Source organism: Sarcophilus harrisii, chromosome 3 (assembly GCF_902635505.1).
Source record: "Sarcophilus harrisii chromosome 3, mSarHar1.11, whole genome shotgun sequence".
In the NCBI taxonomy this organism is placed as follows: Eukaryota; Metazoa; Chordata; class Mammalia; order Dasyuromorphia; family Dasyuridae; genus Sarcophilus; species Sarcophilus harrisii.
Genome location: NC_045428.1, coordinates 416,274,646 through 416,299,946, shown reverse-complemented (window position 1 = coordinate 416,299,946; position 25,301 = coordinate 416,274,646). Strand labels below are relative to the sequence as shown.

Below are 25,301 nucleotides of genomic sequence, written 5' to 3'. Positions count from 1 at the left end.
TCATATTCATACATAATTTTTCTGCTTATTCATAAAATTTCCCAAATATTTTTTTATAGCTTATTTCACCACTTTGAATTTGGTACCCATAAACACTCCAGCTTATCTTACTGTGCATTTCTTCCTTCAGAATTTTTAAAAATGCTTTAGCATCTATATAAAATAAGTTTGGTTCCAATACTGCTTGGATAAAATGAAGGTAAACTACATCTTTTACAACCCTTCATTGATATTAGGTATCAATCTCATATCTCTGTATCAGACTCATATAAACTCTCATGAACAATGCAATGCTTTCACTCCTAGGATCCTGTCAGTCTACACCTGGAAAGAACCTCAGAGGACTTCTACTCTAGCACTTTCATTATGCAGATGAGGAAACAGATCAAAAAAGTAAAATGTAATATAGTTATATATAATTAATATCTACCTATCTATATTTACACACACACACACATTATAAAAGGAGTAAGCATCAGAGGTGGGATCTGAACCCAAATCCTCTTTCTCCCACACTTGAGCTCTTTCCATAATTCAATTTTTCAGGATTATAAATTAACCAAGACAGTGAAATGCTTTTCTAGGCCTCAAAATTTTTATTAGTTTTATCTAATGTTTCAGCAAGTAGGCACTAGCACTGTTAAGCTGAGCACAAAGAAAAAAGATGCTAAAGATAACTGTGATAGTAAATGTCACTTTTCAGTCAAAGACTAAATTAGACTTTGTGCTTCCCTTTCAATATTATTGTTTCTTTATTTTATTTTTTTAGATGTTGACACTTGAGATCACTATAAATGTATTATGTCTGTTAATGAAAATAACAATTTAATATAATACACAAAGTAACTGCTGACTTTACCCTTATGCTTAAAATTTAAATATACTCAATGAATTTATTATTTAATTCCCAATAGATGGCTAGCACTACAGGAAAAATAAACTGTGACAGATATGACATGAACAACAATAACATGAAAAATTATATAAAATAAAAAAAATTTGGAAAACAATGTTTATATGAAGTTTAACACAAAAATGAACCTTCATTAATTTCTTAGATATGCTATCTATACAGAAGCTGTACACAAACTGCTATAGTAGATATCTATGGTAATGAAGGAGAAGAGTCCTAAATTTAATCCTGGAATTAATTTCTAATTTGGTCATGTGCAACCTATGGCTTTAGACAAGTCATTTCTTCTTACTATACCTCAATTTTCTCATCTGAACTGGATAAGCTGTACTATCATGTATGTATTCTATCATCCCCTGTTGACAGATCCATATACATATCTCTCTTGAGCTAGCTGGTATGGAAAATGTGTGTATTTTGTAACACAGTAAAACCCAAACATTAGTTTTAGTAGACAACTGTTCTAATTTCTAGGCATGTATGATTTAAGTCAATTTTTTAAAATACTAAACTTCATACGAAAGGAAAGCTTTCTGGTTGCTTATGAATTACCCTGCTCTCAAAGCAAACAGCATCATGCAAAGCAGAAAAGAGTATAGCTAAATTTTTAGCTTCTTACTAAGAAGACATAGGATAATCTTTATTTTATAATTTGAAAATCTGGCAAATAAATGTATAATTTGTAATTATAACATCAAAATCTAAATCTCCGTAAGGAAAAAAGCATTGGAAAGCAAACATAAATTGTAAAATATTTTTCTAGACTTCAAAAGTCAAACTTGTTTAGAATTTTACCTTATTGTCAGGTTAAGTACCATTATACAATTTATACTAGATTCAAAAGTTAGTTAAGAGTGGTAGGAAATGATACATTAATTTATTTTTGGGGGTGGTTTATCTTTACTCCTGCTGCTTTCCATTAATATGGACATTTAATTGAATGGAATTTGCATACAGAACATTTACATTGCAAAGTCCAAAGGCAGCCATTTATTCTAAACAATATTTCAAAGCTTGATAACTGGGAATGTATCATTAGAAAGTATCTCACAATGGCAGCAAGTTATTCTATATATGCTAGTGGAAAAGCTGAAGTACAAAAACAGGAAGAAAATTTAATTTCAGCCAGTAAAATACTGTAACCCCAACTATTCTTAAAAAACAACAACACTAATATAGATATGTTCATTTCTGGCTCAAGTGAGTCAGGGATTTTTCTATACTATTACATATAGAATAACAGAATAATGATTCACTCATTGCCACCTCTAGACTGTTCATCACAAGATTCTCTATAATTGTAATGCCCCTTTCTCCTCAGTTTCCGCCAGCCAATATTCTGATAAATTTCTTTCAGGGCTCTCTTCAATGTGAACAAGCCCCTGATGAAATTTATGATGAATAGTCACTTCTGGGGAATTAAATCTCTAGGGACTAGAGATTTAATATATATATATATACACACACGTCTTATATACTTATTCATTAAATATCATGTAACAAATCATGTAAAGTCAATGCACTTTTAAGCTTTAAACTTTTGAAGTTATAATCTACAAACATAAAAACATTAACTTTAATTACTTTATTGTATCTTTTAAGTTTGTAAATTTTGATTACAAAATTTTAGATTGTCACTCTGAATTGCATGTTCAACAATTTCTGAATGACCCTTTCTTAGACTTGTAGAGTGGGTAGAGGAGATCTTGCTTGGCCACCTCAATCACTTAATCTAGTTTTGATGGACCTTACTTTTTGCAGTTTCATGCCAAAACTGTTATGTATACATAAAAACCTTGTACATTTTATGATTCTAGAGCTAGAATTACAAATGCAATCCCTTCGATAACAGCATCAGGAGGCACTGCACTACACCATGAAGGAAATTCAGAATTCTAAAAGGCAGAAGAGGTAGAGAGAGATAACCTATAAAGGTCTGGCAGAAAGGGATATGTGTTACAATCAGGGATTTGTACATAAACCAATTTGGCTGGAATAGAGAGTGCCTGAAAAATGTAGATTGGAGCTAGATTGCAAAAAAAAAAAAAAAAAAAAAAAAGATACTTTTAAGTATCCCGGTAAATTATATTATTTATTTTTACAGCACCCTCCCTCTTACCCTTTACCCTAGGTATTATATAGACATAAAGATCATAAAATTGAGAGCTGAATAGGATTTTAGGCATGATCTAAACTCAACATTCTCAATTTACAAGTTAGAAATAGACCTAGTGAGGTTAAATGGTTTTATCATCAAAAAATGAGAACCAGACCTAATAACAGAATTCAGATTTTTTTCCCCATTAGCCCACACTATCATTCTTAATCATTTTTACCAAAAAAAAAAAAAAAAAAAAAAAATTTGAGAACAAAAATATACAGTAAAATCTAATTATAAGATTCTTTATCATACAATAAATCTGCCTTTCCTACCAATCAAATTATCCCATCTCTGTGGCTACTATGTGTCAGACACACTGCTGGGTGTGCTAGAGATACAAATATAATGATGAAAAGAATTCCTCCTCTCAATTAGTTATGTACATATATTTTTCAAATTAGTTATGTAGATATATTACATGAACAATTTACAAAGTACACATGAAATAGATTAGTAAGTAAAATTAATATAGGCAATTTTTGGAATGAGGGAAATTCTAGCACCTGGAAAAATCAAGAAAGGTCTGATGTAAAAGACTCCATTTGAGTTGAGCATTGAAGGGAACTAGGGATTCTAAGAAGTGGAGGTGAATGCGTTCCAGTCACTGGGGACAGCCTGGATAATAACATGGAGACTGGAAATGAAGTATCATGTATTAAGAGTAGAAAAAATAATCCTTTGGTTGGATGATGGAACACATTGAAAACAATCAATGCATGAAGAAGCCTAGAAAGATAGATTGGAGACAGGTTGTGAAACACTTTAAAAGCCAAATAAAGGAGCTTGTACTTGATTTTAGTTATAACAGGGAGCCACGGGAGTTTATTAAGCATTGGCGTAATATGGTCAGACCTGTGCTTTAGGAGTATCACCTTGGCAACCAAGCAGACAATTGATGGGAAAGGAAAGCTTAAAGGCAGAGACCAATTATTAGGAAATGAGTGCTTAGTCTAGGCAAAGCTGATGAGGACCCAAATGGAAGGGTTAGATGAGAGACGTTGTAGAAGAACAAATTACAAGATTTGACAACTGAACTGTATGGATATATGAGGTGAGGGAAAATGAGGAGTTGAGGATAATATAAAGGGTGCAAATGCAGAAGTTGAAAGAATATAAAGTCCCCACAAATCTGACAAGAAAATTAAGATGGAGGGATCATCAAGGCAGGAGGTAAAACAAAGAGAACAATGTCAAAAAAAAAATCCCAGCAAGAAGAAAATTATCTAGTAGATGAGAATGGTTAGTGAATCGAGAAAAAAGCATCCTATTAAGTGCCTACCATGTGACAAACACTGAGCTAGACATTGGGGGAATAATTACAAAAAGTGAAACAATCACTACCTTCAAATACTTTACCTGTCTAGTCTACTCATATATATGAGCTAAGAAAAATCCACATCTGTGAATTTAGCAATTAAGAAATAATTTGTAACTTCAAAGAAAGCAAAGAGAAAATAGCACTTTCTAAAAGTTTGGCTGTCCCAGGGAGAAGAGATTTAGAATAATCAGACCAAACACATGGGCTGATCCCATGAGTCATTTTGTTTAGCACAGAGTAAAATTTTGTTCTATATATCCTAATCCCAATCAGTTCATAAATACATATCCTTGATATAGCAGGTTACAAGTTGAAGGAGTATGTATATATATTCATCTGAATAAGTTTACAAAGCACCACTAAAAATTACTCAAATTATAAATGCCCCAAAACATGTAAAATTTCTTAATACAATGAAAAAAGGGAAAAAACATTGCTTAAAGTAAACTATATAAAACAATCAACTTATCATGTATATTTAATATATATCTTTATTAAGAAGTAAATTACATTATTTTAAATTACCAGAATTATGATGAAATTCTTGACTCATCTAATTCAAATCACCTCTTTAAGTTCCTCAATTTCTCTTTCCACACTTTCCCTATTATCACCCCCATCCCAAATCTTTCACCACTGTTCTAGTTTTACTGTCTTCCCATTGTAGTTACCTATTCTGGCAATGAATTGTCCACCTGAATCCCTTGTTCTCCTGATGTTGTACCTTGCTGATCCAAACCCTGGGCAATTCACACTACTGGCTTCCTTTTTCCTGGCCTTACTTTACTCCTAACTCCTGAATACTGTAGAATCATGCTAATCACCTCAGAAATTAATGCTATCTTTACCTTTCTTCCCCATTACATCTCATATCCTAAGAAGTATGAAGTCTTACCATTCCACCCCTGTGGGATATTTTGTATCTATGCCCAACAGTTTGTTAAATTCCATTCATTACTGCATGTCTGAAACATTGTAAACTTCCTAAAGTAAGTCTACCCAACTCCATGCTTTCAACTCCTACCAAAATAACAGTTTTTCAAATAACTAGTCCCCATCACGCTGCTTAAAATTTTTCAAAAGCTCCCCTACTGCTTATTGAATAAAATTTACATTTCCCTGTCTGGCATTCAAAGATCCTATGAGTTGGGATCCTCCTATCTCCTATTACTCCTCCCCCCCATTCTCTAATCTCATCAAATTCAACTGTTTTCTTCACCTGAATGTTCCTGTACTCTTAGTACTTTTCCAGTACTACATACTTAGGGCAAAGAAGTTCTTTTCCTTTTCTCCTATCATTTGAAAACAGACCTAACAGTGATATTGGTGGGTTGAAGTATATGCACACTTTTTAACTCTTTTAGAATAATTCTAGATTATTTTTCAAAATGTTGGATCAATTCACAGTTCCATCAACAATGTATTAATGTCCCATTTTTTCCACATCCCCTTCAACATATAATTTCCCCCTTCTATTATTTTATCCAATCTGATAGATGTAAGACATCTTAAATTGTTTAAATCAATAATGATTTAGAGCATTTCTTTATATAACTATGTATAGTTTTGATTTCTTCATTGAAAAATTGTCTGTTCATATCCTTTGACCATTTATAAATTGAGGAATGATTCATATTCTCTATATATTTGAAATGAGACTTTTATCTTAAAAACTGTAAAATTCCTCTTCCCCGGTTTTTGCTTTCCTTTTAATCTTGGTTGCATTTATTTTATTTGTATAAAACCTTTCAAATTTAATGTAATCAAAATTATTCACTTTACATATTACAATGACCTCTATCTCTTGCTTATTCATAAATTCTTCTCCTATCCACAAGTGTGATAGGCAATATGTTCCATGGTCTTCTAGTTATTATTATTTTTTTTTTTACATCTCCCTTTATAACTAGTTTTGACCTTATCTTGGTAAATGATGTTAAGATATTGATCTACACCCAGTTTCTGCCAGATTGTTTTCCAGTTTTCCCAACAATTTTTTACCAAATAGTGAATTCTTACTCTAAAGTTTAATCTTTACATGTCAGACACAAGGTGACATTAATAGTTTACTATTATATATTATATGTCTACTCTGTTCTACTCATCCACCTTTCTATTTCTTAGCCAGTACCAGATAGTTTTGATAATTACTGGCTTATAGTATAGTTTAAGATATGGAACTGTTAAGTCTTCTTCCTTTACATTTTTTTTCATCAATTCCTTTGACAGTTTTGAACTTTTGTTCTTGTAAATGAAGTTTAGTATTTTTGCTAGCTCAAAAAATAATTGTGGTAATTTGCTCAAAAATTAAAAAAAAAAAAAAAGGAAAAACAATTCCCAAGAACTGCCTTGACAACAATGCAGTTGACTTTTGTTTATTGGAAGAAATGTTCAGGGAAATTGTATAAGTATTGTACTTTCCTTCAAGTTCTGATAAAGATGTCATACTATTATTACTTTAAACTTTCAGGAAAGAAAAATATTAATTTAGAATTGGCAGGGCAGCAGTAAAGGTATAAAAATCTTTGAAATACTTATAGTACAAAAAACATTGGCCAGGGCTCAATTAACCAAGAAACATTTATTACTTACTATATGTCAAGAATTCTTAAATAATGTGTCTAAGGTCCCAAAGGCAGTAGGTGGGATTTGAGCTTAGGTCTTTGATTCCAAATTCCTTACTCTTTTCATTATACCTATTTTCTAGAAACTGGAAAAGCAGGAAGGGGCCAGGTTGAAAAAAAAAGTCTTAAACATCAAAGAATCTTTTCTTCAACCCTAAAAGAAAGAGGGCCACTAAAGTTTACTGAATTGAGGGGTCAGACATACTTCTGGGTTATCTAGGGGTGGATTAAAGAGGGGTAACACCAGAAGTCAGGAAAACATTTAGAAGACAGTTGGAATAATCTAGGTCAAAGTGAATGTGGTCTGAACAAGAATGGTAACTGTGAGTGGAGAAAAGAGATGTGATGATACAAAAAGTTTGAAAACAGATGCTGGATACAAGTGAGAGTGAAATATAAGATGATGAAACTAGGATTATAAACCCAGTTACCTGAAAAGTATGACAGTATCCTTGAAAGTAATAGGAAAGTTTGAAAAAGTAGAGAGTTTTAGGGGGAATGATAATGAGTTCTGTTTGACTTTTGGATTCTGCTCCTGGCTCTAAATTCCATATGTATTTAGAGTAATCATTTTCCCTCTCTAGGTCTTGAGTCCTTATGTGTTACAAATAAATAAAATAACCAGTGTTTTAGATTGGAGAAGAGGTGTCAAACTTGGACACCAACCAGATTAAATTTTAATTTAAAGCATTTAATAAAATAAATATTATTGCATAATATTATGTGATACTTATAGAATATAGATAATGTTAATTTGTACTTCTCTAAATCAATATGCATTCCATAGGGATTCTTTCTGAGTAATAGCAATAGATTAAATAATACCTAAGATATCTTCAGTGCTAACATTCTATTCTATAATCCTATGGAAAAAAATATTGCAGAAATGTATGTATTATGCAAAGTAAAATACATTCATAGCATAAAAAAAAATTTTTTTGGCCTATTTATATTTTCTTTGTTACAAAGCCCAGTCCATTGTTTAGGAATTATATCCTGAAATAACTTGTGATGTAAAAAAAAAAAAAAAAAAAGGCACCAATATTTACAAAAAATTAAAATTTAGGAAATAGTAAAAGTATACATATAACTTCTTAATATAAATGAAAGTATTCTTTATGAAGGCATTTAGTTTTTGGGGTAGCATAAACATTGTATATTGAGACATTTACTGACAGTTTGAAGGTTTTTGTCAAGTTGTTGATAAAATGAAGGGGTTTTCTAAAGAGAGGGTTGTTCCATTTTTTTTTTGGGGGGGGGTGGCATATTTCCAGTACCTGTCATAGTGGGAGTTGCTTAAGAAATGCTTGTTGATTGAATAATGGCATTCTCTATGTCCTCACCCTCTGCAACATTGGTGCATAAGCTCCAATTATCTATTGGTGACCTATTTGCTTATGCTTAGTTGGAATATTGTAAACTTGATGACAAAGAGTTTACAAAATTATTTCCCCTTGTCTTTGAGGGACACAAAGCATCTTACTCTTTTTATTCACCTCTCTAAAATCAAGAATCTATGAGTCTTTCTTTCCTTGAACTGCAGCTTTATGTCTTCAACTTTCACTTAGTGTTGTAAGTATATAGTTCTATTTCTCTGATTCCATATTAACTCAACAATCATTAAATGAAAATCTAATTTAAAATACCAAAAGTGACAGTAAATTTGATGCTTAGCACTATTGTTGTTCATTTATGTCAGACCCTTCATTACTATCTGGAACATGGCACACCAATAATATCCATGAGGTTTTCTTATCAAAAACACTAGAGTGATTTCCCATTGCCTTCTCCAGTGGATTAAGGCAAAGGGAAGTTCAGTGACTTAAGATTGCACAGCTAGTAAATACCTGAAGCAGAATTGAAGTTTTCCAGACTCCAGGACCAGCACTCTATCCAGTGACCCATCTAGCTGCTTATAATTTTTAGTATAGTAGTTTTCTTTCTTCCTACTGCCAAAACTACTAAGTAGAAGGGTATAATATCAAACTAAAGGCAATTTTGCTCTATTATTTGAATTCTATAGGGCCAAATTCCTGGTGATGAGTTTGTGCACAATTAATTACACTTTAAACAGCCAACATATAGTATCACTGGAACCTTAGTTGAAGATTTTCAAAACTGGAAGAACGTGTCAGAGCTTGCAGATTAAGTTTTGCCACATATATGACACATGTATTCCCCAAAAGCACCACCCTATGCAAAACTGGCAAATAAAAACCACAGCGCTCATGGAGAAAATGAAACCATAGTACTATGCTCCAAAACTTCATCACTGACACATTAAAAAAAAAAAGATAGGAACCTAATAATGTACAACACTATAATAAACAATTCTCAAAGAGCTGGCTGGCAAAATCTCTCAAAAGAACGGGTCAAAACTCCAGGCCTTAGAAGCCTTTGGAAGAAATAAAGGGGTAATGCAAACCAGCTCTTCTCCATCCTCCTACTGAAACACAAGAAGACAAACAGATAGACAGACAGACACATATACAAACACAGGCAACTAGATGGTGTAATGGATAGAGCATCAAAGCCAGGAGGACCCGAGTTTAAATCTGAACTCTGTGTGACCCTAGGCAAGACACAATTCCAATTGCCTCAGTACAAATATATAAATATATATATGAAATATGACTCGACAAAGACTTTAATCTTGATTATGAAGGTAGATGTCAGAAGAGTGGTTATTGTTAATAGTGAAAAATAACAGAGAATAGAGTTTTCTGCATCATTCTTGTTTCTTGATGATGAAATTTTACATCAACATACTCAAAATACTCCCCAATAAATCATGCATCATGATGATGCTTAATGAATCTATGAAATGATGGCCACTGCTGTACCAAGATTAATAAAGGAATTTTGTGAAAGTATAAATTACATATTGAAGAAAGAAACTTTTATTTTTGATAAATTACTTCTTATCAAAACATACAAATTTAGGTCAAAATAAAACCCTTCTGGCCTCCACCCCATCAAATAATGTTGGAATGAAAGGGGAAAAAAATCTGAAAGACATCTCAAAATTCATCTAAATTTCTTTAAGCAGCTGTAAACAGAATGTACAATGTAACTGTATCATAAATATGCAATCAATAAACATAAAATATCAGATTCCGGAGGCAAACTTCCAGTGTGCTGTTAAGCACACTGCCTGGCACCTGTTAAGTACTTAACAAATGCCTGTTCCTTTCACACATGCACCAAAATCTGTCTGTTGGGATTGCAGCTTTGTTGGCTTCCTTGGGCCAGTTCCTCTACACATCTCAATTCACTTTTATAGATGAAGTCTTATCCTCTTCTTTCCCTCCTATCTCAGAGAAGGATATGGACCTAATTATTTATTAAACTAAGCTATCTATGTTCTTGATTTCATCTCAACCTCTTCCCACCTCTACACTAAATAATTTTGCTTCATTAATTACTCCCTTCTTCTTGAATCTTTTGTCTCGATCCCTGATGAATCCTACCCTACAGTTCACAAGTGTTCCAATAATTTTGACAGGCAAAGTCAAGTCATTGAGAAGTGCAAGGATTTTAAAAAAAAGTAATCAGGACAAGTGATACAAGCTAAAACCTTAGAGGTATTTTAGCCAATGGATTTGATCAAATCTCACAATGAAGAAAAGATAATTTTTTAAAAAGGCACACTGAACTGAATTTATACCACTAAGTTATGTGTGCCAAGGAGAGAGGCTGAAAGAATACAAAGGAATATTATTATATAGTACTGATCATTAAGGAATTATTGCTTGAAAGTAATTAAATATTGCTTAATAATCCACTTGACATTAATCTCACCCTTTCTCTCTTAAATAATTAAAAAAAAAAAATCCTCAATCTGTGACAACCATGCTAGCACCAGGATATCCCAGAATCAGCTGGAATCAGGATAAGCAAAAGTCCTTAGTCTTTATTCTTGGTTCTTAGATGCAGGAATGAACAGGCTGGAAGCAAAATCTCTGCCATCGCCTTCTCCCCAAAGTGTGTCTCTGGCTCGTCTTACTCCCCCTACTCCCTCCTACAATCCTCTGTATACACCAATCATTGAGCCAGCACAGGATAGTGGGAAGGACCATTTTCCAAGCATATGCCTATAGAGTATTGTTCAATCAGTAATTAGCCCTAAGTGTTTGAACCCACCTCAGTGCAATGATTCAAGAGTTTCAGCCCTCTACATCAATCAGTGGCTCCAGTTAAACTGTTACAATCTGTACCTACATTTCTCCTTCTTACCTTTCTTAGAGTTATATTAGTAAGTTTATCTTATTAGATGACACATTAATTAAATTCAACAATTGATTATTATACACCAATAAATCCCAGACACTATGCTTAGTACTGAGAACACAGAGAAAATAATTCCTGCTTCAAGGAGTTTACAATATGCTGGACTGCAGCTGGGGTGAGAGGTTAAAGGAATAAAAACATTTATATAACTAAGTAAATATTAAGCATAAACAATGTAATTATAATAAGGAAAGCACTAACAACTGAAAAAAAAATCAAGACACGTTAAGTAAGAAGGAGCACTTTAATTGAGCCTTGACAGGAGCTAGAGATACCAAAAGGTAGAAGCAAAGAAGGAAGAATATTCCAAGAACAACAGACAAACTATGGAAAGACAAAGAAAAGATGGAACATTGGGTAACAACAAGAACGGCAACTTGGCTAAGATACAGGATATTCTTTGTGTATTGTGGTGATGTGAAATTAATCTAGAAAGGTAAGCTGTAGTGCTACCCTAGAGGCTTCAAGGAGTTTATTTTATTCTGGATTTAATAGATAATCACCATAGATTCTGAAGCAAGTGAGATAAATGAACAGACTGTGATTTGGAAAAATCAATTTGCCACATATATGGAGGCAACTGGAAAGGGAAATGACTGGATGCAAAGACTCTAATCTCTAAGGTCACCAATCAATGACCTTCTAACCGGCATACTTATTCAATGGCTTTTCCCTCACTCATCCTTCCTCCTGAAATTTTTGCAGATCACACCAACTATCCCTTATGTTTCTTTGAACTTTTTCATTTGGCTTCCTGATAGTGCTGAGTTAGTCTATTCCCCAAGTGTATCGAGTGATTTTCTACCTCTGTGCTTTTGTTTATACTTGCCTCTAAGCTTATAATTCCCACTCATTCATCTGTGCCTAATGAATTCCTTCAAAGCTTTGTTCAAATCCATAAAACATTCTCCATTTCCCCAAACTATAAACACTACCAATTTAAAAGTGTTGCAGTCAGTTTTTCTTCTTCTGGGCTATCATGTAAGCTTCTCAATAAGAGCAGGGATTGTTCTATTCTTTGTCCAGAAGTTGTCTGGCAAAAGAGTAAGTCCTTAGTAAATACATGTCAATGGTTTGATTGGCCATCACATTCTATACTGTGTAATGTTTATTATGTATAGACATCCAGTAGTGGCTGGAGAACAAATCTACAAATCAAAATGACCTGGGTTCAAATCTTCCTTTTGACACATAGCAGCTACATGACCTGTTGTTGTTTTAGATTCTCAGTACTGTAGGCAACTATTTAGGTATGACTCTACATTGCAGAATCAATGGTGATCTGAATTATTAGTAGTTTTCTTACCAGGAGTTCTCTCTCAGTGGAATTGCAGGATCTAGAACAAAAAAACAAAAGAAAAAAATCCCCTTATAAGATTGCAAAGTCACTGATATAGCCATGGTATAATAGAAAGAGCATTGGAATTATAAGCAACAATGAAGTTAAAATTCCAGTTTTGCCACTTATTAACTGTTATATGTTGTCTTGGGTAAATAGTAAAAAAAAAAACAAAAAAAACACTCTTTATCCCTTGTTTACTTATTTGTAAAGTGGGGATACTAATACTCATTTAGGACCTCAGAATAAACCCAAAATTTTCTCTAAGGTATCTTCTAGCATACACAAATTTGTATACAAATCATTAAGGAAATACAGTATTTCAATACTTATAATATCTCTTGAGCATTGATCATATTCTACACTTTGTTATATTTATTTGTGTATGTTATCTACTCATCTAAAACTTAGATTCCTTGGAGGAGCTGTGGAAAGAGAAAAATGACCCCAAGTTAGGAGAGCTAACTTTGAATCTCGATTCTGAATCTTACTAACTGTTCAACCCTCAGGAAAGGCAATTCACCTCTATGTTCCTTAATTTTCTCATCTGTATAATGAGAAGAATAACACAAGCAGCCACTTCTATAATTTGTGAACGAAATGAGAATATAGACTGTGCTTTAGAATCTGAAAATGATTTATAAATATAATTAGTTCCAAGGGCAGAAATGATGCCTTATTTCTCCTTAATACTAAAAGATAAATGGGCAAGTCTTCATCGAACCTATAATGGCCCTGTAATCCACTCCTAAATGTGCACTCTTAGTATACTGGGCAGGTCTTTATCACTATTGGTTGTACAACAGTTGTAATTAGTAGAGGAAGTTCCCTCACCAGTATTTATTTTAAATCCGAGAAATCGGAGATGGTAATAATAATAATAATAATAATAACAACAATCACAATAATAATACATGTGCACATATACACGTGTGCATATATAAATTGCTTCAAAGGTTGCAAATAGGTTATCATAATGCCCATTTTTCAAATAAAGGAACTGGGGACTTTTAAGAGGTTAGTTGACTTGCCTATATTCAGAGGCATGACTTGAATTCAGGCTTTCCAGACTCTTAAGTTAAGCATTTTAGTTACTAAATACACGGAGTCTTGTATCTCCCTCAACAATTATTTCAGTGCTCTGTACAGATTAGATACTGATACATTTGTACTGAAGTAAACTGATTTTTACATAGAACATTAGTAAAGAATAAATTAAGAAATTGGTAATAATGAATCATTAAATTGTAAAATTAGGTTGGTCTCTAAAATACACCTAACATAACTGAAATTTGATTTGTAAATCAAATTCAATTCCTATGTTTTTTTTTTTTTATTTTAATTTTTCCAAATACAGGCAGATACTTTTCAACATTCAACTTTGTAAAACTTTGTGTTCCAAAGTTTTCTCCCTCTCTCCCTCCCTTCCTCCACTCCCTCTTTTCCTCCCCTCTTCCACTCCCTCTCTCCTCCCCTAGATAGCAAGCAATCTACTATAGATTAAACATGTACAATTCTCCTAAACATATTTCCATATTCGTCATGTTGCATAAGAAAAATCAGATCAAAAAGGGAAAAAAAACCTAAGAAAGAGAAAAAAAAAAAAAAACCCAACACCACCGTCATGTCTCTGGGTGTGGATGGCTCTTTCTATCATTAGTCTATTGGAATTGCCTTGAATCACCTCATGAAAAGGGCCAAATCCATCAGAGTTGATCATCACATAATCTTGTTGTAGTATACAATGTTTTCTTGGTTCTACTCACTTTGCTTAGCATCAGTTCGTGTAAGCCTGAAATCAGTCTGTTCACCATTTTTTATAGAGAACAATAATATTCCATTACATTCATATACCATAACTTATTCAGTCATTCCCTAAATGATGGGCATCCACTCAAGTTTCCAGTTCCTTGTTGCTACAAACATTTTTGCCCATGTGGATCCTTTCCCCTATTTTATTTTTATTTATTTTTGTTTTTTTGCTGAGGCAATTGGAGTTAAGTGACTTGTCCAAGGTCACACAACTAGGAGGTGTTGTGTCTGAGGTCACATTTGAACTCCGATCCTCCTGACTTCAGGGCTATGCTCTATTCACTGTGCTAACTCCCCCCCCCCCCCCCCCCCCCCTTCTCCTTTTTTATAATCTCTTTGGGATATAGACCCAATAGAGACACAACAGGATCAAGGTGTATACAGTTTTATATTCTTCTGGGCATGGTTCCAAATTGCTCTCCAGAATGGTTGAATCAGTTCACAACTCCACCAACAATGTATTAGTATCCCATTTTTCCTACACCCCCTCTTAACCTTTATTATATTTCCTATCATCTTAGCCAATCTGAGAGGTGTGAAGTGGTTAGCTCTTGCATTTGAAAGTCACATTCTATTTATACCCTTCTCTAAATCCTTAGGAATGGATTTCTCTATTATGTGGATGCTGATTCTTACTGATACTATGCTAATACTAATTACTAATAAATTCATTATGATCTTCTTAAATATAGTAAGGTTTTTATATGCATGATACCTAGAGATCCTTAAAAACATATGGAATGAACTTTCATATACCAATTCTATTTTTGTATTTACTTACACTTTAAAAAGGAAATTTATTCTCATTTTTAAAAAAATGTCCCTGAGACATAAGAAAACAATGTCCAAGAATAAAGAGCAAATGAGAACATATGATCATAAATTTAGATAGAAGGTACTTCAGCTAGTCTAATCCTTTCATTTTACAGATGAGAAAAGCAAGGCTGAGAGAGATGAAGTAACTTGTCCAAAGTTCCACAGGAATAAATGGCAGAACCAGAACTCACAGGGAGAAAACACAGGTCCTCCGATTCCAAATCCAGTACTCTCTCCACTGTACCACACTATCTCTAGGAGATTAAATTATATATGTCTAAATCATATATATATATATAAAGAAAGATGTCTAAGAACTAAAAGAATTCTGAAGGCATTAAACAAAAGCAAAACTCAAAGCAGAAATGCAGAATTTTCTATTTAGCTCTATTTTCCAAAGTTTCAAAAAACTCTTTTTTTTTGCAGGGAAAAAGGAAAGAAACATAAGAGAGAAGCAAAGACATAAATATAGAGTCAAAATCAAAGAAACCAATTTGCCCATTATGAATTTTTCATTCTAAAATATTCTGTTATTCAAAGTGCCTTTTAAGATGGGACAACTTGGAATTTGGATTCTCTTGTATTTTTTTCTCCTTCCTATAAATAGAGAAAAATTTAACTTCCAAAAATCACTATGTTCCCAGATAACAATTCTCAAAATTTCATGAATGTCAAAAGAATTGGAAAAATAGATAAATTGCTTGTATGCTTTCTTTCTTAAAATAAAAATTTAATGCTTCTACTGAAGTAATTTTGTCTAAAACAAAATGTATTATTCATATAGATGCAACATACCAATCAAACAAAACCCACAACAAATGGACTATTTATATAAAGTTTCCAACCTCTAGCTGAAAGAACTATTATTATTCTAAAGGAAACAAAATTCTTTAATTGGAAAGAATATAGTTAACTCTTTAAAGTATACAATAATGGATTTACTTTGCCCATCTGGTTAACCTATGCACCTTAAGCAACAATATAGGATATATCTATCATATGTATTAGACATTGCAATTTTCAAGTTCACACACGTGAATCTCTCCAGCTCCAGGAAATCCCAGATCCTTCAGTATTAGATTTCACAAAAGCTATTATGAATTTCCCATCTGTGCTTGTATACTTGATAAGATCTGAGATGATCACTATAACTGTTTCAAAATGGCATTCCTTAATAAACAAATTAGAAAGTAACAAAGATCATTCCATGTTTCAGAGCCTAACTAGGTAGGAATTCTCTTGTCTTCAACAAGCACAGAAAACCCTGTGGGCAGCAATAGGAAAAGGCACCTTCTGTAGATTAATAGAAACATACTAGGGAGAGGAAGAAGAAAGACATGGGGCCAAAAAATACAATTATGTCACTAGACATTTCTTTGCAATCAAATCTGTTAGTCATTTGGTTGCTTCCTATTTAATTCTTTATAGCTTGTCCCTCCCCAGTTGATCTATTGTCAGCCTTCTATTTCTAGCATTCATTTTCCTCAGTGACATTTTTTATGTTCCTATCACCTTCTCAACATTATTATTTTTCTACTTTTTGGAGACTTGTCTTCCACTTCTCTGTTTAACCACAATGCAACACTGGTAGAATATTGGTTTTTATTGAAATGCCTAAAAGAAATTAAACAACTTCACCCAGCTAATAAGCTTGGGAAGAAGAATTTGAACTTAAGTTTAGCCTTCTCCTATGCCAAGTAGCTTTGTTTCCTGGAGAAGATTGGTCCATTAAAAGAGTTTTGAAATTTCTCAAAATGCAATCCATTCCATTCTCTTCTTATGGTTTAATTCTGGACCCAATCCACTGTCCACTTGTATTTTCTGACTCAGACATAGATAATGGTGAGCAAGTTCTATTGTCCTTCCATATTCATGTCATAATCTAATAGACAATATAGCCATTCTTCAACCACTCGGTTTTCTCATGTTGATAATCAGCTCAAACTTAGTGAAAATAGAATAATGCAATTAAAAACAACAAGAAAAAGATAATCTCTCCAGTGATTCCTTAACTGAATCACTTTCATCTCTGCTAAGATATTCTTTGTGAATATCCATCACTCTTATGCCATGTCTGATGATTATCACCATAAGGTTGTTGAGCAAATCATTACTGCTGTGGTGTCTTCCAAAGAATTTTGAATGATTTTGATGTGTAGCTAAGACACTTTGTTGGAAGACAGCCTCTAATGTAGCTTTCTGTCCTACAGAATTAAATGGTAATTTAAAATAATAATAAATAACAAGTACAATATAATCTTGTATTCTCTATAGCTTTTAATTAAGAGATGATAAAAATGTGGTTCATTTTGTATTATTTGCAGATGTCTGCCTATTCTTTACAAACACCATCAAACAAAAATTTCTCAATTTGTGTAAAATTTGTAAAGATTTTTGTATAAATGGGAAAGAAGGCATAAAGGCCAGTTATTTTTTTATACTCTCCTGATCATTACTTTTTTGTATTAATAAGGTATAAGATTTCCCCCACACTTTAATGTTTTCCCCTTTCATATGCCTTATGAATTGACCATTAATACCCTTACAATTGTGGCACTTCTACGATAATCATTCTTTTTCTTAAATTTTAAGTGTCATTTCTACTTCTCTTGTTCAAGCAGGTTCAGAACTATGATGAGAGCCCAAATGTGAGAAGTCTACTGTTCTTGATGGTAAAACAGTTTGTGGCAAAATTCTTTGCAGCTACTTTTCTATTGTTCTTTTCCTTTCCTTCTTGTACTATTTTCACCTCTAAATGTTCTCAGTTTAATTGGATTTCCTGCTATGCTTTCTTCATGTTGTTTTTACAGTCCTCTACACTTTTCTATTTTGTAGGAAAATAGTACTGATGAAAATCCATCATTTTTCGTTTTGAAAAAAAAATTATTACAAGAGTATGTGGTATTACCTTTGGCCACGAAATTTCTATTTGGCAACTAATTCAAGTGTTTGCTAATTACAATGCTCTACAGAATGTTTTGGTATCCTTGTTTGGGGCAGTAATTTATGTTAGTTAAACTTCTATAATAATTTATTATCAATGGTGTCAATGTCATTTATGTGGTGCATTACCCATTATCATCAGCCTAGGTACCTCTTGATGAAAGGAAAAATCAAGAAAAGGCTCCAACACATTTCACTGAACTCCTTTGGTAAACTTATGGGAAGACATAAATAGGCATAGATGGCTTACAATCAGCATCCTTGGAGAGAATGTACAAATCAATGGTATTAATAAATTCATTTGAGAATTACTTAATAACAATATGCTTGTTATGCTTGTTTTGAGAATAACTTAACAATATGTCAGTTGCTTCTTCATATTTGGCATACAAGAAGTACGAGTTGGGGCTAGAAAGAGAGTAATGCTTAAAAATAAATAAATGCTTCTGGGTAATGGGGAGAACTCTCAGGGATCATGTGTGTTATCTCCTTGAGCTTACAGAGGAAGAAACTGAGGCCTCAGAGAGGGATAGTAGCTTGCTCAAGATCACAGAGGAAGGCTCATTCAAATTTCGAAATTGAGATTGATCTAAAGTATATTTAAAAGCGGCCAAAATCTCCTTAATTCACAGACTATTAAAACTAGAAAAGGCCTTTGAGACCAATCTTGTGCATCCCATTGCTTTGATTATCTATAGAGGAAAAAAAAGAAGTCCAGAATGTGGTTGGGGAAGGAAGGGTGTGTAAAAAGAGGGAAGGAAAGGGACATCCTTGAATTTCATTACTCAAGATAAAAAGCCAAGGGGGGAAATCTTGAATACTGGCTCATTCCTCATATATCCTGACCTTAAACTCATCACCATTCTGATTCTTCAGAAGAGTTTAAGCTATATCACAGAAAAAAATGAGTAAAGAAAAGTCCCAAAGAAAATAAGAGTCAGAGGGATTGCCAAAAAGGCATCAGTCCTCTGACAATCCTCCTATTCTCTACACCCTGATATTATTCCTTTTCCCCCCACTCCTCCCTCTTGGCAGAAATTGTCAGTGAAGAACTATTAGATTTTACATAGCATTTCTTGTTCTTCGGGCAACTCAGGACTTATATAAGGTGTCTAGAATCTTTTATACATGTTCCCACTCTCATTCCCAAATTGGCCTACCACATTTCCAATCTCTGGATTGTTGCCCTTAGGTAAGTTTAAAAAGTTGGAGAGCACTACACTTTGAGGTGAAACAAGGTTATTTGTATTTAAGAGGCAGAAATTTCTCAAACTTAGAAGCAAAAAAATTATTATTCATTTCTAAAAGAAAGTATTTCTACTTACTGGAAGCAAACATATTCAATAATCCTGGAAAGAACAAAATTAATTCATTATCGGGTATTATAAGACAACACAGGGTCATAGAAAAGGGTCATCTAGTTCAATATCCATCCCAATCTCTGCTTGCCTCCATTATTTTGTAAATGTAGAAGAAGGGAGACTGACTTGAGTAAGGTCATGTAAACAGTAAAGAATTTACAGTAATAGAAAAGATCAATCCTCAGGCTCCAGAGTCACCATCCTATACATCATTCATAACATAACTTGTTTTAAGTTTTCAATCAGGGGACCACTGTGGTTCAAAGGAAAATGAACTGGACTTGCATTCAATTGTGATACACAACCACCATATGATTCTTGGAAAGTTATTTATCCTTTTCTCATCTCAGTTTATTTACCGCGACTATGGGAGTAATATTTTCACTAGGTGCCTCATAGATTTATTTTGAGAGAAGAATGTCTTAAATTTCAGTGTTATGTAAAAGTTGTTTTCATATGAATATTTTATATCAATAAAGGAAATTATTTTTAATAGACCAGTGTTTTGAAAGAAGTCTGCAAAATTTAACTACAGAAATCTAAATTTCTTATGAAAATATTTTATACTACCAAATGCTTTGGAAACCTAATAGAAAGTACTTCATGAGATACTATTTTAAAATTATAAACATAGCAAAATTGAAATTAATTCAACAGAGATCTGTGTAATATATTAGAGCTCTGACTTTATTTAAATGAAACATTTTTTCACAATGCTTTAAACAAAAAAAACAAAAATATGACTTTAAAATGTCATATATATTTGCTAGCAATATTTGCAATTTAACACTAATGAATTTAGCATGTAAATTTAATCTATGTAGTCATAATTCCATTAAATTTCCAAGCTTCCCTGGAAGAAAAAATTCAATGAATATGTTTTAGACTCTCTAGTATTCAGGATAAATTTAGTAAAAATTGTTGTCAATGTTTTATTCTGTAGTCACAGAAAATAATTTACAACTGATACTTTATCCAGCCTCACAGTAACTATCAAGCAGTTCAAACATTAATGCAGCTGCACTATCCTCAAACAACAGAATCATTTAGAATGTGACATTTTGGCAAAATAAGCTATTTTTTTTTTTTAAATCTCTATTCTATTAATCTCTAGAGAGTACAGATACAATCTCAAAGTTAGTTAATGCTTAAAAGGCAAACAATGATTCTACTGATTATTTCAGTAAACCTTCAAAGAAGGCTGCTCAAATCAGGGTATACTTTTACTACTGTCCTAGATTCAAGTTCCAGCTTCGTTTCTCCTGACAAACCTTTAATAAGTTGTGTATGTTCACAACACAAATTCCTTAAAAAAATACCATATTTAAGGTACTTATTTTCTCAGAGCTGGCTTCTTACCTCTCTTCTTCCCTAAGACTTCTTTGCTTTATTTTAAAAGGACATTAAACTACTTAATTTCTTTTTTAATAGCCTTGTCACTGTGGCTCTACTCTTTGACCACCTCTACTCAGAAACCTGGATTCCACCCCTGGTTTCCTCTGGAATAGGACAAGTGAGATGATAAGGGTTTGTAGTAGGCTACTAGCTTTAAGAAAGAGGAGACATAAAAATGACAAAGTTTAGCAACTGATTAGAAATGTGAAGTGCATGAAAGTTGAAGATAACACCAAATTTGTGAACCTGTATTTTGAATTAAAAAAAAAAAAGACACAAATGCCTTTTTATTCAACATACTTGTGAATTCTTAAAGTCCTAATTACTATCAAGTTTCTATCAGTTATAGTCAGAAGACATATGTAACTTGTTGGTTGCTCCATTTAAAAATAGGCCTATTTAAATAGAATTCTTTTAAAATAACCTAGCATGTAAATATGCTACTCACATTATTTTAATTCAATTCACTTGTTTGCACTGTTTCTTAAGGGGCATTGTTTTGAAAGAGCTAGTACTGAATTGGGAGATGGATAAGAGAGGATGAGGTGGGTTAGGGAGGATATTAACAGGAGATGTAGTATTCTCTCCTGGATCTGCCTTTATTTAACTGGATAAAACACTTTAGCCTCTCTCAATTTCCTTATCTTTAATACTGAAGAATTTATGTATATAATCACTAAATTCCCTTCTAGCTCTTAAATTCTCTCCGACAAAAAGAGTTTATATTATTGTTGTATTTAGTTAATATATTTAGTCATAGTCAAGATGCCCAATCATGGTTAGTTTTAAAAATACAACCTACTTGACAAGCACAGAAAAAATATTTCTCAGATTCCAGGTTTTTCCCCCATTTTTTCCCAGTAAAAAAACTTGCAATGTGGGGGACAGCATATAAAATATGAGCACTTCAGTACAAGTAATGAACTACAGAAATAGGAACGGAAAGTACTTAACATAGTGCCAGGCACTAAGTAGGTGCTTAATAAATGTTTACTGTCTGAACTTGATGTCCCTTGAGGAAATTTTCCAATACTAAATCTATAATTCTGCCTTGTATACAACTATCTCCCAATAACTCAAAAAAATCTAATACCAGATGGCTCCTTTGGAAAAGTCCATCTGGGAAGAAGAATAAGAAATTCAATACTGTGACACCACCTTTTAAAAACTCTCACGGGAAGGGCCTACATCATTCATATATATTGCCTTTATGGTAGTTGAATGAAAGCTCCTACCCAAAGGAAAAACAGACAACATATCAGTCTTAGCCCAAGTCTTCAAAGTTTCAGAATGTTTATTTTTGTTGTTGTTGCACATTGTCTATTGGTAATTGTACCTAAACCCTCATGATTTTTATATGATTTACAGAAACCCTACATGATTTTTAGAGGCATATTTTAGACAAAATAAACAAATGCTACTCATTCTGCCTAATTTTAATTAAGTCAAATTTGGGTCCTAAACAAGTGGAAAGGAAGTAACTAAAAAACAAAAACCTTAGAACTATTCAAAACCAATTGCAAGGTCATGCTTTTAAATACTGATAATTTAAATAACAGTAATAAATCTTTAGGTTGGTGTAATAAAGCAGAAAAACACATAGGCCAAATTAACTATTTTCCCAAAAACTAATATTAAAATTTTTCTTCCTTTTAAAAAAATTTAATTCAATAAATATTTGTTCATTGCTTATTACATGCCAGGTACTATGAAAACTTGTTTGCTTTCAATAATCATTCCTCTTTTAAAAACTTTTAATAGCTACGCATAAATTCAAATTTTAAACTGAGCCCTTTTTATTTAGGGTACTTCACAATCTGGCCCTAACCCATCTTTCTAGCTTTATTTCAAAATATGCTGAGATATGAAATCTTTACAGTGGCTGAAGAATACTGTTTCAATGTGCAACACTGAATAATGAGCACAGATTTTAGATCACACATCCTCTATAAAACTTCCCTGGACTTCAGTCTGAAATGATTTCTTCCTTTTCTGAACTACTCTCTTAAATAGTGTCCACTAAAATTAATGTCTTATTCTAATGTTGAATTATTTTAATGTCTAAATACTCATACACTAATCTAGTGCCATTTCTTTTATCTTAAATAAGAATAAGAAATTAAAAGATAGTTAATTCTTAAATCTTTATCTTAGCTTCTAAACTAGTTTAAAATTATTTGTTTGAAAGTACAAGTTGCAGCATATCTTAATAATATATTTATAACAGTTTTTCATCCCAAATTGTCAGGAAATGAAATATTACACAGAATTAGATTTACTTATCTGATATAGACCCAAAATTTAAAAACTGTAATCAATTTAAATGGAAATCTTTTAAAAATGTAATATATACTGATATCTAAACACAGTATATTAAAAGTCTTTAAACCTCATCTTGGTAATTCTGAAGCAGACTGAGACATGTTAAACAATTCATACCTATATTAATGGCTATGGTTTGCTGTTGCTGATTCTGCTGTCTCCCTTCACAACAAGTGTGATTTTTCAGGGTGACAGTACAAAATAGGCTCTGTTTTAAATATTTTTTTTTGTTTTAGGAAAATGTGAAATGGAAATCAAATAAATCAATAAAATCACAACTTTGATTCAATTATAAGTCAATAGACCGAGTATAGCTGCACTCCTGTAATCAATATATATGATTTATCATTATTTTTTTCCTCACTACTGAGACATAGGTCATTATATTTGGTTTAGCAAGGATTGTCAAAACTAGTACCTGCAGATAAATGAAATACTACTGAAGATTTGAGTACTATGTATATGAAATGAACGATCTCTTTTAAAAGTCTCACAGCATTGTACTTAATAAGAGTATAGAAGAATTGTTTTTTTTTTTTAAATAGCCTTTTATTTACAGGTTATATGTATGGGTAACTTTACAGCATTGACAATTGCCAAACCTCTTGTTCCAATTTTTCACCTCCTTCCCTCCACCCCCCTCCTCCAGATGGCAGTATGACCAGTAGATGTTAAATATATTAAAATATAAATTAGATACACAATTAAGTATACATGACCAAACCGTTATTTTGCTGTACAAAAAGAATCAGATTCTGAAATATTGTACAATTAGCTTGTGAAGGAAATACAAAATGCAAGTGGGCAAAAATAAAGGGATTGGGAATTCGATGTAATGGTTTTTAGTCATCTCCCAGAATTCTTTCTCTGGGAATAGCTAGTTCACTTCATTACTACTCCATTGGAAATGATTTGGTTCATCTCATTGCTGAGGATGGCCAGGTCCATCAGAATTGGTCATCATATAGTATTGTTGTTGAGGTATATAATGATCTCTTGGCCCTAGTCGTTTCACTCAGCATCAGTTCGTGTAAGTCTCTCCAGGCCTTTCTGAAATCATCCTGTTGGCCATTTCTTACAGAACAACAATATTCCATAATATTCATATACCACAATTTATTCAGCCATTCTCCAATTGATGGGCATTCACTCAGTTTCCAGTTTCTGGCCACTACAAAGAGAGCTGCCACAAACATTCGTGAAGAATTGTTATATCAACAAAAGAAAATGACCTTGAACAAAATATATGGGGTTCTTGAATTTTAAAAAGTTTGAAAGTATCTCTAAAACCAAAACCCAGCATTATTTCCATGAAGAACACTCGGTTCTCAGTAAGTACTGGGGTAAAATCAAGAATCCTCCTCTGCCCCACCCACAATTATAAGACATAGTAGCAAAAAAACAAAAACAAAAAACCAACACGTTAGCTATAGTAATATAGTATATATAGTAATATAACAAAAGAAAGCAATTAAAGCAAAAGCATTTGCAGAAGAGAAAAAATTATCCCTTTTTACAAAAGATGTGATGATTGTAATTTAAAAACTCCAAAAATATTTTTCTCAACATATTCAACAAAAGAGCAGTATGCAAATAAATGCCCAATTATCAGCATTTCTATACATAATTAACAAAAATAGGAGGAAACAATATAGTCCATTAGATCAAATAACAAAATATAAAATATCTGGGAGTTCATCTTCCAAGAACCATCTAAGGATTAAATATAACTACAAAACACTCAATTCAGAAATAAAGGCAACAAAGAAATAGATCGACTCTTTTAAAACTTAGATCAGGATCTTACTTCATATAAAGATCACGGAACCTCAAGAGGGGTAATTAACCTCTAAAGTCATCTAATCTACACCACTTTTTTTTTTTTATTTTTAATACACATTATTTTATGAATTATGTTGGGAGAGAAAAATTAGAGCAAATGGGAAAAGTCATAGGAGAGATAAAAAGCAGAAAAAAGAAGTGAACATAGCATGTGTTCATTTACAT

General features: G+C 32.6%; 1 protein-coding gene across 32 annotated transcripts in view; it reads right to left on the bottom strand.

The window, feature by feature from the left end:
• Positions 1–25,301, bottom strand: part of BAZ2B (bromodomain adjacent to zinc finger domain 2B) — a 325,060-nt gene that overhangs the window by 148,689 nt on the left and 151,070 nt on the right. For 30 of the 32 annotated variants that reach the window (XM_031960628.1, XM_031960627.1, XM_031960595.1 and 27 more), the window contains one exon: positions 12,613–12,643. The exons of the other annotated variants lie outside the window; for them this stretch is intronic. The gene's annotated coding sequence lies outside the window, so the exon portion shown is untranslated. The remainder of the gene's footprint in view (positions 1–12,612; positions 12,644–25,301) is intronic. 32 annotated transcript variants of the gene reach the window in all.